This window comes from Rhinoderma darwinii, chromosome 1 (genome assembly GCF_050947455.1).
Source record: "Rhinoderma darwinii isolate aRhiDar2 chromosome 1, aRhiDar2.hap1, whole genome shotgun sequence".
NCBI lineage: Eukaryota > Metazoa > Chordata > Amphibia > Anura > Rhinodermatidae > Rhinoderma > Rhinoderma darwinii.
This window is the reverse complement of record NC_134687.1, coordinates 230,144,275-230,162,492: the sequence shown is the minus strand read 5'-3', so window position 1 is coordinate 230,162,492 and position 18,218 is coordinate 230,144,275. Positions and strand designations below refer to the sequence as shown.

General features: G+C 47.4%; 1 long non-coding RNA gene across 2 annotated transcripts in view; it reads left to right on the top strand.

Annotated features, from left to right (window-relative positions):
* The window catches only part of LOC142740394 (uncharacterized), a 112,592-nt gene that overhangs the window by 85,565 nt on the left and 8,809 nt on the right, over positions 1-18,218 (top strand). For both annotated transcript variants that reach the window (XR_012880644.1, XR_012880641.1), the window contains exon 2: positions 12,136-12,216. This is a non-coding gene — a long non-coding RNA (uncharacterized LOC142740394). The remainder of the gene's footprint in view (positions 1-12,135; positions 12,217-18,218) is intronic.

Genomic DNA, 18,218 nt, shown 5'->3' with positions numbered 1-18,218 from the left:
GCGTTCCCTACAAGGGGGGGGGGGTGCTGTATGGCGTTCCCTACGGGGGGGCGCTGTATGGCGTTCCCTACAGGGGGGGGCTCTGTATGGCGTTCCCTACAGGGGGGGGCTGTATGCCATACAGCCCCCCCTGTAGGGAACGCCATACAGTCCCCCCTGTAGATAACGCCATACAGCCCCCTCTGTAGATAACGCCAAACAGCCCCCTCTGTAGATAACGCCATACAGCCCCCTCTGTAGATAACGCCATACAGCCCCCTGTAGATAACGCCATACAGCCCCCCCTGTAGATAACGCCATACAGACCCCCCTAGTAGATAACGCCATACAGACCCCCCCCTGTAGATAACGCCATACAGACCCCCCCTGTAGATAACGCCATACAGACCCCCCCTGTAGATAACACCATACAGTCCCCACTGTAGATAACGCCATACAGTCCCCCCGTAGAGAATGCCATACAGCCCCCTCTGTAGATAACCCCATACAGCCCCCTCTGTAGATAACGCCATACAGCCCCCCCTGTAGATAACGCCATACAGCCCCCTCTGTAGATAACGCCAAACAGCCCCCTCTGTAGATAACGCCATACAGCCCCCTCTGTAGATAACGCCATACAGCCCCCTGTAGATAACGCCATACAGCCCCCCTGTAGATAACGCCATACAGACCCCCCTGTAGATAACGCCATACAGACCCCCCTGTAGATAACGCCATACAGACCCCCCCTGTAGATAACGCCATACAGACCCCCCCTGTAGATAACGCCATACAGCCCCCTCTGTAGATAACGCCAAACAGCCCCCTCTGTAGATAACGCCATACAGCCCCCTCTGTAGATAACGCCATACAGCCCCCCTGTAGATAACGCCATACAGCCCCCCTGTAGATAACGCCATACAGACCCCCCTGTAGATAACGCCATACAGACCCCCCCTGTAGATAACGCCATACAGACCCCCCCTGTAGATAACGCCATACAGTCCCCACTGTAGATAACGCCATACAGTCCCCCCTGTAGAGAACGCCATACAGCCCCCTCTGTAGATAACGCCATACAGCCCCCTCTGTAGATAACGCCATACAGCCCCCTCTGTAGATAACGCCATACAGCCCCCCCTGTAGAGAACGCCATACAGCCCCCTCTGTAGATAACGCCATACAGCCCCCTCTGTAGATAACGCCATACAGCCCCCTCTGTAGATAACGCCATACAGCCCCCCTGTAGAGAACGCCATACAGCCCCCTCTTTAGATAACGCCATACAGCCCCCCTGTAGATAACGCCATACAGTCCCCCCTGTAGAGAACGCCATACAGCCCCCTCTGTAGATAACGCCATACAGCCCCCTCTGTAGATAACGCCATACAGCCCCCTCTGTAGATAACGCCATACAGCCCCCTCTGTAGATAACGCCATACAGACCCCCTTGTAGATAACACCATACAGCCCCCTCTGTAGATATCTACAAAGGGGGCTGTATGGCGTTATCTACAGGGGGCTGTATGGTGTTATCTACAGAGGGGACTGTATGGCGTTATCTACAGAGGGGGCTGTATGGCGTTATCTACAGGGGGGGCTGTATGGCGTTATCTACAGAGGGGGCTGTATGGCGTTATCTACAGAGGGGGCTGTATGGCATTCTCTACGGGGGGACTGTATGGCGTTATCTACAGGGGGGGTCTGTATGGCGTTATCTACAGGGGGGGGTCTGTATGGCGTTATCTACTAGGGGGGTCTGTATGGCGTTATCTACAGGGGGGGCTGTATGGCGTTATCTACAGGGGGCTGTATGGCGTTATCTACAGAGGGGGCTGTATGGCGTTATCTACAGAGGGGGCTGTTTGGCGTTATCTACAGAGGGGGCTGTATGGCGTTATCTACAGGGGGGACTGTATGGCGTTCCCTACAGGGGGGGCTGTATGGCATACAGCCCCCCCCTGTAGGGAACGCCATACAGAGCCCCCCCCTGTAGGGAACGCCATACAGCGCCCCCCGTAGGGAACGCCATACAGCACCCCCCCCCCTTGTAGGGAACGCCATACAGCACCCCCCCTGTAGGGAACGCCATACATCGCCCCCCCCCTGTAGGGAACGCCATACAGCGTCCCCCCTCCCAAAAAAATGCGACCTACAGTGTGTCCTAATAAAAGACATGTATCCCCTATCCACAGGAATAGAGGATATATGTGTGATCGCTTGCAGCGATAGGGAGAACGGGGGACTGAAAGTCCACCAAGTTCTCCATGACTAACCTCTGATTTCCGGCGTCTGCGCAGCTCACTAAAAATGAAAGGAGTGCTGGTCACGCATGCGCACAAGCGGGACCGGCGCTCCATTCATTTCTCCGGAGCTTCCGACACAGACCCCGGAAGTCCGAGGTTTGTGATGGAGAATTTCAGGGGCCATACAGCCCCCTCTGTAGATAACGCCATACAGCCCCCCCTGTAGATAACGCCATACAGCCCCCTCTGTAGATAACGCCATACAGTCCCCTCTGTAGATAACACCATACAGCCCCCTGTAGATAACGCCATACAGCCCCCTTTGTAGATATCTACAGAGGGGGCTGTATGGTGTTATCTACAAGGGGGTCTGTATGGCGTTATCTACAGAGGGGTCTGTATGGCGTTATCTACAGAGGGGGCTGTATGGCGTGAAGTGCTGTGTTTTCCCTCCCTTCCCCGCACAAAGCCTGTCTGTTTGGGGGCAATAGCAGAGACCCATAATTCTATTAGCCAGTAACTTGGCCCACCACTTCAAATCTGTATTGAGAAGGGAGATAGGGCGATAACTACCACAGTCATTAGGGTCTTTACCTTATTTTGGAAGTAATGTAATATGGGCTTCTAGGGATTGTTGGGGAAGGGCTGCTCCAAGTAGTAGGGAGTTATAGACCTCCAAAAATTTGGGGAGGAGGATATCTTTGTATTTCTTGTAGTAAGAGATTGGTAGGCTATCTGTTCCTGGGCTTTTCCCGTTGGGGATAGAGAGTAGAACAGAGGACAATTCATCTAATTGAAAGGGTAGTAGAAGGCGTTCTCTCTCAGTATCAGGCAGCTTGGGCAGATGTACGGTAGACTGAAAGTTATTAATTAAGGCATCCACTCACAGTTTTGAGGGTATAGAGGGAATTGTAAAATGATAAGAATTCTTTATTGATATCATCAATATTAGTTACCTGAGGGCCGGATTTCGTGATGGAGGAAATGAAAGACTGTTCTGAACTTTTCTTAAATAAGGCTGACATTATTTTGGAGCTATGAGCGTAATATTTGGCTATGATGGTAAAGTTTCGCTGAGCGAATATTAGGAAGGTCCTTTAACATTCATCCCAGCTTTTCTAGTTCAGATTGGGTAGTGACAGCTAAAGACCTTTTAACTAGAGTCTGCAGTGAGGCGATCTGGGCTAGAAGGGAGTTTAATTCCGCTTCTCTTTGTTTCTTGAGCCCGGAGCTCACTGCCAAATATTCATCCCTGATAAGTGCTTTATGTGTCTCCCACACCAAGGGCTAGAAAACTTCTGGGGATTCATTAAATTGAAAGAACTTCACTAATGCCTTCTCAATTCTGGAGACCACAGGATGGAGATCTAATAGGGATTAATTTAACCTCCATGTCCACGCCCTATGGGGAAGGGATGTCAACGAAAATCTTAAAGATACAGAAGCATGATTAGATAAGGTTATGGTGTGTATCTCTGTTTGATTGATCAGGGGGAGGTGAGTTTGTGAAATGAGCAGATAGTTCAATCTGTGGTAGGAGTAAAAGAAAGAAAAGAAGGCGTAGTCACGTACCTGAGGGTTAAGGAGCCTTTCGTTAATCTGTTTAAAGAGTGAAAGGAGTGTACAGATGTTCCTGTGGAAGCATCTAGAAGGGGGTCAAGGGTGAGGTTAAAATCACTCCCAACAAATCTTTTGCCTTCAGCAAAATGTTCAAATTCTTATAGCACTGGTATAAACCAGGATATTTGGTTCTGGTTAGGTGCAAAAAGATTTGCGATGGAGATGGTCATGCCCGCTAAAGTTCCCTTGATAAAGAGGAAACATCCCTCAGGGTCGGCTAGGGAGAGTGTGGAACCATCTTGAGTAGGGCCCAAAGGCTAAAGATGGGATTTTGAGGCTTTGAAACCGGTTTCTTGGAATCAAACTGTCAGAATGTGACTTTTTTATCAGTGAGAGGATCTAACCTCTTTTTCTTGGTCCGTTCAGCCCCCTAACATTGTAGGAAGTTAAACCCAAAGAGAACTCAATCCATAAGAATGAGTTGAGGGGAGGCGGGGTGAGTAAAGCCACTGGTACCAATATCCCTCAGGGAATAGGAAGGGAAGGAGGGGTAGAAAGGTATTTGAGCATTGCAGTAACAGTCGGAATGGAACTACAGAACCCCCACTGTATGAGGGGAGGGAGGGGATGGGAGGGAGTCTTATGTGGGGATGAAAAACTGTGGCTTCAGTCAGGGCCAGCCTTAGGATAGATGGCGCCCCGTGCGAAATGATCTTTCGGCGCCCCCCCCATCATTAAAACAAAATGCCCCAATAAAAATATTATAATGCCCCTTTAATGCCCCCATACAGTATAATAATAATATTTAATAATATTATATATTACAACCCCTTCAAGGACACAGTATTTTGTCCTCTAATTGTGCCCACAGTATTATGCCCCCTGTAGTACCCCTACACAGTATAATGTCCGCTTAGTGGCCCCCACACAGTATTGTGCCCCCCTGTAGATTTTGCCATACAGCCTCCCTGTAGACCAGGGGTCTCAAGCACACGGCCCGTGGGACACAGAGCCGCTAGTACAGACTCTACTCTGGGAATCTGGAATTCCCTGACATCGCTGTCCACATATGAACAGCGATGTCTGGGGCTTCCCCAGAGCCGGAGTCCCGTGCAGAGCGCTAGTATAGGCTCTGCTCCGGGACTCTGTGGAATTCCCTGACATCGCTGTCCATATATGGACAGGGTGTCAGGGTCTTCCCCAGAGCGGAGTCCCGGGCAGAGCGCTAGTATCGGCTCTGCTCCGGGACTCTGTGGAATTCCCTGACATCGCTGTCCATATATGGACAGTGTGTCAGGGTCTTCCCCAGAGCGGAGTCCCGGGCAGAGCGCTAGTATCGGCTCTGCTCCGGGACTCTGTGGAATTCCCTGACATCGCTGTCCATATATGGACAGTGTGTCAGGGTCTTCCCCAGAGCAGAGTCCCGGGCAGAGCGCTAGTATCGGCTCTGCTCCGGGACTCTGTGGAATTCACTGACATTGGTGTCGTGTCCATGTTTGGACACATGATGTCTGGGGCTTCCCCAGAGCGGAGTCGTGGGCATAGCGCTAGTTTAGGCTCTGCTCCGGGACTCTGTGGAATCATCTGACATCCCTGTCCACATATGGACAGTGTTTTTAGGGCCATCTCCAGGGCAGAGTCCCAGGCAGAGCGCTAGTATAGTCTCTGCTCTGAGACTCTGTGGAATCTGCTGACATCGCTGTCTACATATGGACAGAGATATATCTGGGGCTTCCCCATAGCTGGAATCCCGGACAGAGCGCTAGTATAGTCTCTGGGACTCCGGGGAAGCCTCTGACATCGCTGTCCATACATCGACAGTGATATCAGGGGCTTCCCGAGAGCAGGAGTCCCAGTGATGTCAGGAGCACAGCTGGAGTCCCAGGAATAGCCTACTAGTGCTCTGCCCGGGACTCCATCTCTGGGGTTGCCCCTGACATCCATGTCCATATATGGACAGTGATGTCAGGAGAAGAGCTGGAATCCCAGGCAGAGTGCTAGAAGCGGCTCTGCTCCGGGACTCCAGCTTTGGGCAGCCCCTGACATCACTGTCCATATATGGACACTGATGTTAATGGCTTCCCCAGAGTTCCGGTGCAGAGCCTATACTAGTGCTCTGCTCCGGGACTCCAGCTCTGGGGTTTCCCCTGATATCACATTCCGGTCCAGGAGAATCCCCTGAGGTCACTGTGTATGGATAGTGAGGTCAGGGGCTCCAACAGTAGAGGAATTCCACTCCTAGAGGGAGCCCCAATGGAGCTATCTACTTGGGGTGTGTGGCATTATCTGCAGAGGGCACTGTGGCAGCATCTGTGGAGGGCACTGTGGCAGCATCTGCGGAGGGCACTGTGGCAGCATCTACGGAGGGCACTATGGCAGCATCTACAGAGGGCACTGTGGCAGCATCTACGGAGGGCACTGTGGCAGCATCTACAGAGGGCACTGTGGCAGCATCTACAGAGGGCACTGTGGCAGCATCTACAGAGGGCACTGTGGCAGCATCCACAGAGGGCACTGTGGCACTATCTAAAAAGGGGCTGCCCAATCTTGACATGTGTGCCTGCCAAACGCTGCTAAATGATCCGCCGGACTGCATTTAGCGACACTTAGGCCTCGTTTACACGAGCGTGTTATTTGTCCGTGCGACGCGCTTGATTTTCACGCGCATCGTACAGACCTATGTTAGTCAATGGGGCCGTGCAGACAGTCCGTGAATTTTGTGCAACGTGAGTCCGTTGCAAAAAACTCACGACATGTTCTATATTTGTGCGCTGTTCTCGCATCACCCACCCATTGAAGCATCATATGCTGAGGCCACACAGAGCTGTTAAGCGCCTTTTGCGCACGCAAAACGCCAAATTTTTTGCGTGCGCAAAACGCACACACTCGTGTAAACCAGGCCTTAAACTGGAAAACTGGATTGTTGAAATAAGCACGTTGAGAAATCTCTCAAATTTTAAACCTAGCTGTATAATTATACTAATGTAGTATTAGTATTATAGTAATGTACTATTATTATAGTAGTTCAAATAGCTAATTGATTAGCAATAATTTTGTATTGTATCAAATTTGAAAGTAATGCGGCCCGTGAACTTCCCATTTTTTCTATATGTGGCCCACTTACCCGGCCAAATTTGAGACCCCTGCTGTAGACAGTGCCATAATTCCCCACCTCCTCCATGTAGATCATGCCATACAGCACCCCACCTCCCCCTTGTAGACAGTGCCCCCAAACAAAATCAAAAATTGTACTCACCTAGGCCCCGTTCCAATGACGAACTGAGCTGCTCCACGACGGGATCTATGTGTAGGCCGGCGTGATCCTGAAGCCTAGTACAGAGTTTCCTAACCTTTTCGGACTCAAGGCAGCAATGGAACAATACAATTTCCTCAGGGCACCCCTACCAAAAATAGTTTAGAGAAAGACAGAAAACGGCTAAAAACAAGGGTATGTTCACACACATTTTTTGTAAGGCAAAAAAAATCCGCCTCAAAATTCCTTCAGGAATTTTGAAGCAGATTTTGTATTGACAGCGTTGTTTGACCTTTTTTTTTTCGTGTTTTTTCTTAAGCCGTTGAAGCTAATTCAAAAGACGCAGGCAAAAGAGCTCCAAACGGGCACTGCAGGTATTTTCTGCCTCCTATTAATTTAAATTGGAGGTCACTTGAAGACCATCAGCCCACCACTTACAGTAAAATGACCATCAGCCCCCCACTCACAGTAAAATGACCATCAGCCCACCACTCACAGATTCCCCCAGATGGTAGTGCCACACAGCCCCTTGTAGGTAGTGCCACGCAGCTCCTTGTAGGTAGTGCCACACAGCCCCTTGTAGGTAGCGCCACACAGCCCCTTGTAGGTAGCGCCAAACAGCCCTCTTGTAGGTAGCACCACACAGCCCCCTTGTAGGTAGCGCCACACAGCCCCTTGTAGGTAGCGCCACACAGCCCCCCTTGTAGATAGCGCCACACAGCCCCCTTGTAGATAGCGCCACACAGCCCCCTTGTAGATAGCGCCACACAGCCCCCTTGTAGATAGCGCCACACAGCCCCCTTATAGTGGCACACAGCCCCCTGTAGAGAGTGCCACACAGCCCCCAGTAGAGTGGCACACAGCCCCCTGGTAGGGAGTGCCACACAGCCCCCTGGTAGGGAGTGCCACACAGCCCCCTGGTAGGGAGTGCCACACAGCCCACAGCCTCCTGGTTGGTAGTACCACACCCCCCACAGCCCCCTTGTAGGTAGTGCCACACAGCCCACAGCCCCCTTGTAGGTAGTGCCACAAAGCCCACAGCCCCCTTGTGAATAGCAACCCTCCCCTTTCCTGTAGATAGCACTACTGTAGCTTCCTGAAGGAGCGGAATCTCCGTGTGGCCGGGGATTCCGCTCCTGGAGCACTCCAGGAGAAGCTCCTGTCGTCTGTGTCTATTTATGGACAGTGATGTCATTGGGTTCTCCTGGAGTGGAATCCCCAGTCACAGTGTCTGCAATGCTGTGGACAGGGATTCAGCTTCAGGAGTTTCCCCTGATGTCACTGTCCATATATGGACAGAGAAATCAAGCGGAGTGCTCCAGGAGCAGAATCCCCGGCCACATGGGGATTCCGCTCCTTCAGGGAGCCACAGTGGCACTAGTAGATAGCAGAGCAGGGAGATACCTCTCTGCTCTGCTATAGTGACGTCGGTACCGCTCTAGCAGCCGCATCGGCTACTAGCGGCGCCACCGCCCTCATGTCCGGTGTCGCTGCTAGCAGCCGCTATGGCTGCTACAGCAGTAGCGATGTCACTGAGTGAAGAAGCGCCCGAGCGGAAAGGCGACTGCTGGGTCGCCATGCCTGGGCGCTTTTGAAACAAGCAGGGGAAGGGAGCCAGCGCAGCGCTCCCTTCCACCTGCTGGAGTGATGCGCCCTGTGTGAAGGCACAGGTCGCACACCCCTAAGGCCGGCCCTGGCATCAGCCAATTGTGTAGTACAACTAGGTTTGAGAAAAACAAGCCACCCGCAGTAGCATGGGAATAATAATGGTAGGAAGTTACAGTCTCTGGGGACTGAATGCCAGAGGCGAGTAACCAGGGACGGGGAAATGACCAGATTTGTCATTTTATGTATCAATGAGAGAGCAGCCAAGCCACTCAAGTTAGCGGAATTTATAATATACAACTTATAAACAGAGAAACCTATACAGGACTCTTGAGGCCAAGCATCCAGGAATGAAAAACAATAAAGTAGGTGTGCATAGTGAAAGAGAAAACACACAGATATGTAAACATGAGTCAGGGTAGACCAAAAGAGCATGTTTAACCCCTTAATGAACAGCCTATTTTAGACCTTAATGACCAAGCCATTTTTTACGTTTTTCCATCGTCTCATTTTGGGGTACATAGAATTTATTGATTAACTTTTATTAACTTTTTTGGGGCGGGAATTTTAAAAAACCTGCAATTTCGCCACACTCTTTGGCGCCCTAAATTTACGCCGTTTACCGTGTGGTATAAATAACACAATAACTTTATTCAGTGGGTTGTTGCGATTGCAACGATACCAAATTTGTATAGTTTTTGTATGTTTTACTACTTTTACACAGTGAAAACACTTTTTTTTCAAAATTATTTGTTTTTGTGTCTCCATATTTGAAGAGCCATAACTTTTTTATTTTTTCGCAGATGCAATTGTATGAGGGTTTTTGTTTTGCGGGATGACTTGTAGTTTTTATTGGTACCATTTTGGAGTAGATGCGACTTTTTGATCACTTTTTATCAAAAAAATTCTAAGGCTGGATTTAAAGAAAACAACAATTTTTGCATGGTTTTTTATTTTATTTTTTACGACGTTCACATTGCGGGTTAAATGATGTAATCAGTTTATAGTTGGGGTCGTTACGGATGTGGCGATACCAAATATGTGTAACTTTTTTTACTTTATTTTGTTTGTTAATAATAAAGCAGTTTGTAATGGGGAAAAGTGGGTTTTTCAATTTTTTTTGTCACTTTTTTTTCACTTTTTATTAAACTTTTTTTTTACTTTTTTACTAGTCCCACTAGGGGACTTCACTATGTGATTATCCGATCACATTTATAATACACTGCAATACTTCTGTATTGCAGTGTATTATGACTGTCCATGTAAAATGGACAGGCATCTGCTAGGTCATGCCTCTGGCATGACCTAGCAGGCATACACTACAGGCAGACCTGGGGGCCTTTATTAGGCCCCCGGCTGCCATCGGAGACACAGACACTCGGCGATCTCATCACCGGGTGTCAGTGGGATTAGAGGGAGCTCCCTCGCTCTCTCCAAAACCACTCAGATGCGGCGCTCGCTATTGAGCGCCGCATCTAAGGGGTTAAACGGGTGAGATCGATACTAATATCGATCTCACCTGTTTTAGCAGGGATGCCCCCAGCCCTCAGCTGCCTCTGACAGCTGAGAGCAGGGAAATTTAACGGCCCACTGCTGTGTTTATTTATTCCGATGCAGCGCCATAAAAATTCTATTGCATCGGAATAAAGCCCGTTAGTGGCTGCCGTAAAAACACAATGGGGCGGTCAGTAATGGGTTAAACAATAGGTAAACAATAACTTTCCTAAACACAGTCCATGACAGTGTTTTTAAGGCGTTTCAAGAGCCAGCAAAGGATACGTAAGTCCTGAATAACGGATCAGTTTTTATCTTTGCATCTTTTTTGCTTTAATTTTTAGGCTTCGTTCACATCTGCGTCAGGGATCCATTCATGGGTTCCGTCTGTGCTTTCTGTCAGGGGAACCCATGAACGGAACCCTGACTGAAACAAACGGAAACCATAGGTTTCCGTTTGCATCACCATTGATTTCAATGGTAGCGGATCCGATGCAAATGGTTTCCGTTTGTCACCATTGTGCAAGGGTTCTGTCGTTTTGACGGAATCAATACCGTAATCGACTGCACTATTCATTCTGTCAAAACGATGGAACCCTTGCACAACGGTGACAAACGGAAACCATTTGCACCGGATCCGTCACCATTGAAACCATTGAAACCTATGGTTTCCGTTTATTTCAGTCAGGGTTCCGTTCATGGTTTCCCCTGACGGAAAGCTTTGACGGGACCCATGAACGAAGCCTTAATGCAGATGTGAACGAAGCCTTAGTCTGCGCATGTGCAGAAAAAAAAATCGGATCCATTAAACGTAATGCATAACTGATACAAAGGATAGCATATCAGTTTGTGTCTGTCATCCATTAAAAAAATAGATGGAAAGCTCCTTTCCGTCAGATTTCCGTCATTTTTGACAGAAACAATAGCACAGCAGACTACAGTATTTCTTCTGTAAAAAAAAACGGAAACCTGACGGTGCGGAGCCTAACTGAGCACAACTGATGCAAAAATAAAACCCATTAAAATCAATCGGTTTTTTGATGGAAACATTAACTTCCATTCTTGTAGTCCTCTGATGGATACGCTAGAACGGAAGCCACAACTCAGATGTGAACGCAGCCTAATAGTGTTTTTGCCCTTCTTTGTGTATTTGCATATGGGATATATTGCTTTTCTAGGTTATGCCCGTTTGTGTTTTCTCCTGGGATAAATGTGGTATGAAGAGTTTGTTTTATACATCATGCATAAAATAATTTATCTAAAAATTGATAGCCTGCAATTAGCTGCACAAATCTAGTTCCCAAGCATTATTTTAAATTCCGCAGTGGTGTCATCCAAAATAAATGTCTGCCTTAAAAATATTTTAGCCACTTTGTATCAGAACATCCAGATTACTTTTCTATAGATACACTCTATGTGGAGAATAAATGATGCTTTTAAATGTGGACATGTTTTGTCTGGTTTTCACATAACATATGCCAGATGTATCCTGCTGTATCAATTTCTGCAGCTGAAAAAAAGATTTCTGTCAGTGGTCAGTTGCTAAATGTTGTCATAACAGAAACATGAGGGAAGGTCTGAGTAACTAAGAAAATAGATAAGATGTAGCATCTCTAAGCCAAAAACAGAGCAATTTACAGCATATATAATTTAGTTTTACTAAATTATATTACCAAAAAAAACATTGGATTGAGGTTATAATAGCATTGGTTGATAAATGTGCGTTGCAGCCAACCCATTCCTCATGAGTAGATGAATAAATGTACACCTGCATATTAGTCATGACTTGATGATTTCATGTTTGCAGTAAGTCATTTTGTATATTTACATATCTAGTAAAAAACTCAACAGACAAAAATGTAAAAACTTACAGGGGGCATTGTATGAACGCCAATACATCAGTTATCTGGTGTCATTTTATTGAAAACATGAAATTTGACATGAACATAATGCTTTATGTATACTGATTACTATATACAACTTTTTTATTTATGTCAGGACAAGGAAGACTGATGACCTCCCAAAGTGTGAATTTGCCACGATTTGTACAGAACCGCATTGTTTCTGACGCATTCCTATGTAAGTTGCTGCAAAACCGCTGTATTTTTACCGCAATTTTGTGCAAGTTACAGCAAAATTACATCTAGAGGGAGTGTAGGACCTTTTTGTGACATCATGGTCACATAACCAGAGGTCCCGCACCCAGCCCTGCAGAAGGGAACAACTATAAGTGTAGTGTCTGTGTGATGTCTCTATAGTGTGTTTAGTGTATGTGTAGTGTTTCTGGGTGTGGGGTGTGTAAGTGGGATATATAGGGTTATGGTCTGGGGGTCTCTATTTTAATTTTTTTTTGGACTGGACTGAAGTCTGATTTAAAGGGGTTGTCTCAACATTGACATTTATTACCTGTCCACAGGATAGGTAATAAGTGCCTGGACACAGAGGGCCCACTGCAGGGATCCCCACCAATCCCTAAAGGAGGTGCCTAGCCCCCAGTTTCTACTGCACCCCTCCAACAGTGATTAGGAGTTTGTAAAGGATGGCGGTCGAGCATGCATTTGCAGTTCTATTCAAGGTTTATGGGACTGATGGAAATGTCTGAGCTCTGTACTCGGCTGTCTCCGTCAGTCCCATAGACTTATAATAGAGCTGCAGTATGAGTGCTCATTCGCCGCTCCATTCAAAGTTTTCGTCACAGTTTTCCTCACAGTGGTCATGCAGAACGGATCAATGGGGGGATTGGGACCCTGTTCTAGTGATGTATGAGGTCCCAGCGGTGGGGCCACCTGCAATCAGATCCAATCCTGTGAATAGATGATAAATGTCAATCTTGGGAATTTTCTGAATCATGGGACTGGGTCTGCTCTAAGGTCTGAATTAGTTTAGTTAGTCTAATGTCAAAATTAATATAGGGGTCTGGTCTGTGGTGTGAATTCATTTAGGGGTTTGGTCTAGGATTTGATGCCTCCCATGCTGCCATCCTGCATTTTCTAGTCATATGAATGATCACATGTGTGGTACCAAACCTTTCTAGATAAACTCCTGTGTGTAGGGGTGGAATTCAGCCAATTCTCCATCATCTGCCAAATGGGTTGATGAAATAGTAGGCGTAGAGAAGTCGGACTCCAAACAAAATAGGTTCAATTGTATCTGTGTTCTCAGGATGTGGATACAATTGAATAAAAAAAAGCAAGTACAAGGTTTCCCTGTCAGATTCCCTGAGCGGCGAGTCTTTAGAGACAGCCATCTTTTATACGCAAGTCAGTGGGATGACATCATCATGTCTCATTAGAACAGGGACTGTGAGGTTCAGGGGTACTTAATATATGTGGCATTGTTAGACACTGTATGTATGACACTTTTTTTGGGGCCACCTATATTTGTGGCACTATTTTAGGGGGTACTATGTGCAGCACTATTATTGGGGGCACTATGTGTAACAGTATTTTAGGGGGCACTATGGGAATAATATTTAATAATGAATGGGTAGTATTTGTGCAGTAGCAGCATGACATTTCATGAGGGTAGCAGCAGGCACAATACTGGGCACCAGCAGACATGGCCTTGGGGGCAAAAGGCTAGCTCTATGTGAGGCAGCGACACTGGTGTCACTGTGTTGTTAGAAAGCACAATGCTGATGAGGAGCCAAGGACATCTGGGTGGAAAAGTCTGCAGAGATGAGTGGTCGCTGCAAAAAGTCGTCACGGCGGTGTGGGCCGGATGGAGAGGAAGAAAAACAAACTCAAAGACATCACCTGTGAGTCACTGAATGCCAGTGTTTATTCTGACTACATTGGATCAGTACTGTATTCACTCTTAAGGTCGACAGAGAGATGATAGGTGGTACCATTCTTGTCTGTAAAAAAAAAACTGGTAATATTGAATCAGAGGGTTTGAATGTAATCTCCAAAAGTTGAGACACCTGTAGGAATAGTTTGCATCCAATTTCAAACTATAATTTGTGTTCTGTCATTGACGTAATCCCTAAAAAAAAAACTGTTTGGTCAAAATCAGAAACTCAGACTATTGTTACATTTGCACTATGTTTTTAAATTACTTTTGTACCTTTGAAGCACGTTATTTGCAGTATTTGAACTGTGTTAATGTAAAAAATAACTGGAAAAATTTAGGTGTTTGTTAAAGGGCTGGTATAATAGCGGGATTCATCTACTCGTGTCATCCACTATTACTACCTCCTTTATAATCAGGGTCACTAGGGTTATGCCTAGTTCCCCTACCTTTTTCTTGTATTAACGTAGTCTACTTGCTTTGCTACTAAGTAAGCGTATACGACTGCAGAGTAAATAAAGGGTAATATTTATTACTAACAACAATAATCACACTTACATATAAAATACCCCAAACACAGAACACAGTCACTGATCACAGTATAGTATTTATATACCCCAATACATATTACACGTTAATATATATTGAGTATACTCACACTATACGCAGTACAGTATAAACACGGTATCACAATCCTAATTTATACCACAACCCACTTACCTAAACATACAGTGCATTCACTCATGCTTGCTTCTGTGGGACCCTCCCCCACCTGGCTCTAACTAAAATACATAGACGTTACGTTACAATACAATACACATGCTTACTGTTTCTGTCCCACTTCCTGCTAATATAACTGTCCCTGTACACTAAGGGTTAATCAGGTAAAAGGGTTAATAACTTGTACCAGGGGATATGCAGGGTTAACTCAGGGACAACAAGGGTTAACAAGGGGAATGAGTTGCTGTGTAAAGGGTTCAGGTAATGTGCAGGCAGATGAGAAAGGGTTGACCAGGAAAGTGTTGTGTAGGCAGATGGGTCACCAGCTCGTTGTGTAGGGGGGAGAAGTAAGGGTTAAGTGTATAGGGGGAGAGAGGTGAAGGCTTAAGTGTGTAGGGTGCAGAGGGTTACGTGGATACTTAGCGGTTCATGTGGTCCAAAGTTGGTGAGTTGGTCTCTGTTGAGAGAGGTAGGAAAAGAGGGCAGAGTGTGGGACAGTTTGTCCTTTTAAACCCTCCCGTGCACATCTGTGTAACATCACATGCTCATGCACGTGCATGGGGGGACATAGGTTTATGGCTCCCCCCCCCATGGAATCTCATTACCTGGTGAGGGGGGGGGGCAAGCAGTGGGAATGTGTCCACTGTCTTCTCCCCCTCCCCCGGAGGCTGGTTATACACCTTTCTGGAGGGACAAATATATATATCTACACTCACATGTACATAGATATAAATATATAAAACACTTCCCTTTACAGTAGAACCTATCCACAGGGTATATACATGTATCATTTTACATAGTAATTTCCCCATATATATTATGACTGTGCTCCCCATACTATGAACCGGTATCTAAAATACACACGTCATGGTGATGCGCTTCGATGATGTAATCACGCACGCACTCCACGTGTCACATGACGCCCATATCATGTGATGAACTTCCATGAATAAACGCAGTCATGACGCCGAGGAATGACAGAGGTATTTTAGGTAATAGCATTCTGCAGATGAGCAGAGTACCTTGCAATTGGTTAGTATAAGGGATAAATAGGAAGTAGAAATCAGCAAGTGCCACCCCCAGACAAAGGCGGAAACCGAAACGCGCGTCGGAGCAGGCCGCCATCTTTGAGACACAGCCGAATGGGTCAGTAGTCCACCATTTATTCCAGCTCTTTCATCATATGCACTTAGCACTTTATAAATAATATATGGAGTCTGATGGAATAGTGGTAGGGGGGTTTCTATTGGATTCCCTGTGGAGGCTGGTAACAGTGTAGTTCTCACATCTCTATAACCAGACATTTAAACGTTCTGTAATGATGGGGGTAGGGAAACAGACAAGTGAGCCCTAATCTACCCGCCACTCTGTCCCTGCCTACTTGCAACGACCCGCCCTAGGCGACGGGGTACAACTGGGCGGCGGTCCCTACCCTCAGTAAGTGCACGAGACAAACAGACAAGGGAACACAAAGCAAAGGGAAAGGGGCAGTTGCCCACGGCAACACCGTGAGCAACAAGAGTGGTGAACGAGCCGAGTCAAACCAGGAGTGCACGAGGTACCAAACGCAGGAGAGTAGTCAGTAAGCCAGGGTCAGTATGGAGCAGGATCAAATAGTTAGAAGCTGTAGCTGGGCCAGGAAACCACACGAGAAGAATCACAAGCAAAGGTGGAACAGGAAGGGCAGGTATAAATAGACAGAGGGCGGGAGCTAGCTCCGTCTGGCCAGGCTGCGATAGGCTCTCCCGCTCCTAAGCCTGCCATCCTGAGTGGTGGAAGATGGAGTCAGTCTTAGAGACATAGACTCAGGTGCAGACTGATTACCTATGGGAGTATACACAGAAGTTGTGCCTGGCAGATCCTTTACAGTACCCCCCCTTTTATGAGGGGCCACCGGACCCTTTCTAAGTGGACCTGGTTTATTGGGGAAACGAAGGTGGAACTTCCTGACCAATACCCCAGCGTGAACATCCCGGGCGGGTACCCAAGTCCTCTCCTCAGGCCCTTATCCTCTCCAATGGACCAGGTACTGGAGGGAGCCTTGGACCATCTTGCTGTCCCCAATCTTGGCCACCTCGAATTCCACCCCCTCAGGGGTGACAACGGGAACAGGAGGTTTCCTCGAGGGAGCCAAGGACGGGGAGCAGCGTTTAAGGAGGGAGGCATGAAACACATCGTGTATTCTAAAAGATGGGGGCAACTCCAGTTGGAAGGAGACAGGATTGAGGACTTCAATGACCTTATACGGCCCAATAAACCGGGGAGAAAACTTCTTGGACGGGAACTTAAAGACGCTCTGTCACCAGATTTTGCAACCCCTATCTGCTATTGCAGCAGATAGGCGCTGCAATGTAGATTACAGTAACGTTTTTATTTTTAAAAAACGAGCATTTTTGGCCAAGTTATGACCATTTTTGTATTTATGCAAATGAGGCTTGCTAAAGTCCAACTGGGCGTGTTTAAAGTAAAAGTCCAACTGGGCGTGTATTATGTGTGTTACATCTGGGCGTGTTTACTTCTTATACTAGCTGGGCGTTAGGAGTGGGATGTTGACTGTAGACGATGTGAAACGGAGAGGAAGTGGTGGACTCACTTCTGTGGTTGTTGTAAGAAAATTCGGCCCATGGTAGAAGCTGGTAGAAGCATGGTAGAAGCTGTACCCAGTTATCGTGCTGTGAAGAGATGAAATGGCGGAGATAATTTTCCATGATCTGGTTGATCCTCTCAACTTGCCCATTGGACTGGGGGTGATAGGCAGAGGAAAAGTCCAATCTCACATCCAGGAGTTTACAGAGGGCTCTCCAGAACTTAGAGGTAAACTGAACCCCCCGGTCGGACACAATGTGAAGAGGCAAGCCATGCAAGCGGAAGATGTGCTGGATGAAGAGACTTGCCAGACGAGGAGCAGAAGGTAGGCCAGTCAGCGGGATAAAATGAGCCATCTTAGAGAACCGGTCCACCACCACCCAGACAGTGTTACATCCTGCTGAGGGGGGAAGTTCAGTGATGAAGTCCATCGCAATGTGCTGCCAGGGGGCATTGGGTACAGGCAGAGGTTGAAGCAGGCCGGCAGGCTTGCTGTGAGTCACTTTGTTAGAAGCACACACCGTGCAAGAAGAGACAAAGTCCAGAACATCCTTATGTAGCGTGGACCACCAAAAGTGATGAGCGATCAGGTCTCGGGTTTTACGGACACCGGCGTGCCCAGCAAGTTTAGAACTATGTCCCCAGCGGAGAATTCTTCTCCTGTCCGCCAACCAAACAAAAGTCCTCCCAGGAGGGATGTCTCTAACCTGCAGAGGATTAGCAGTGACGATGCAGGACGGGTCTATGATGGTCTGGAGGGACTCCACCGTGTCTTTCGTCTCAAACGATCTGGACAGGGCATCTGCCCTCACATTCTTGTCCGCGGGACGGTAGTGGAGCGCAAACAGAAAACGGGTGAAGAACAGCGACCACCTGGCTTGATGAGGATTAAGTCTTTGAGCGGACTGAAGGTAAGTGAGGTTCTTGTGGTCGGTGAAGATCAGGATGGGGTGAGCAGCGCCCTCCAGAAGATGTCTCCACTCCTC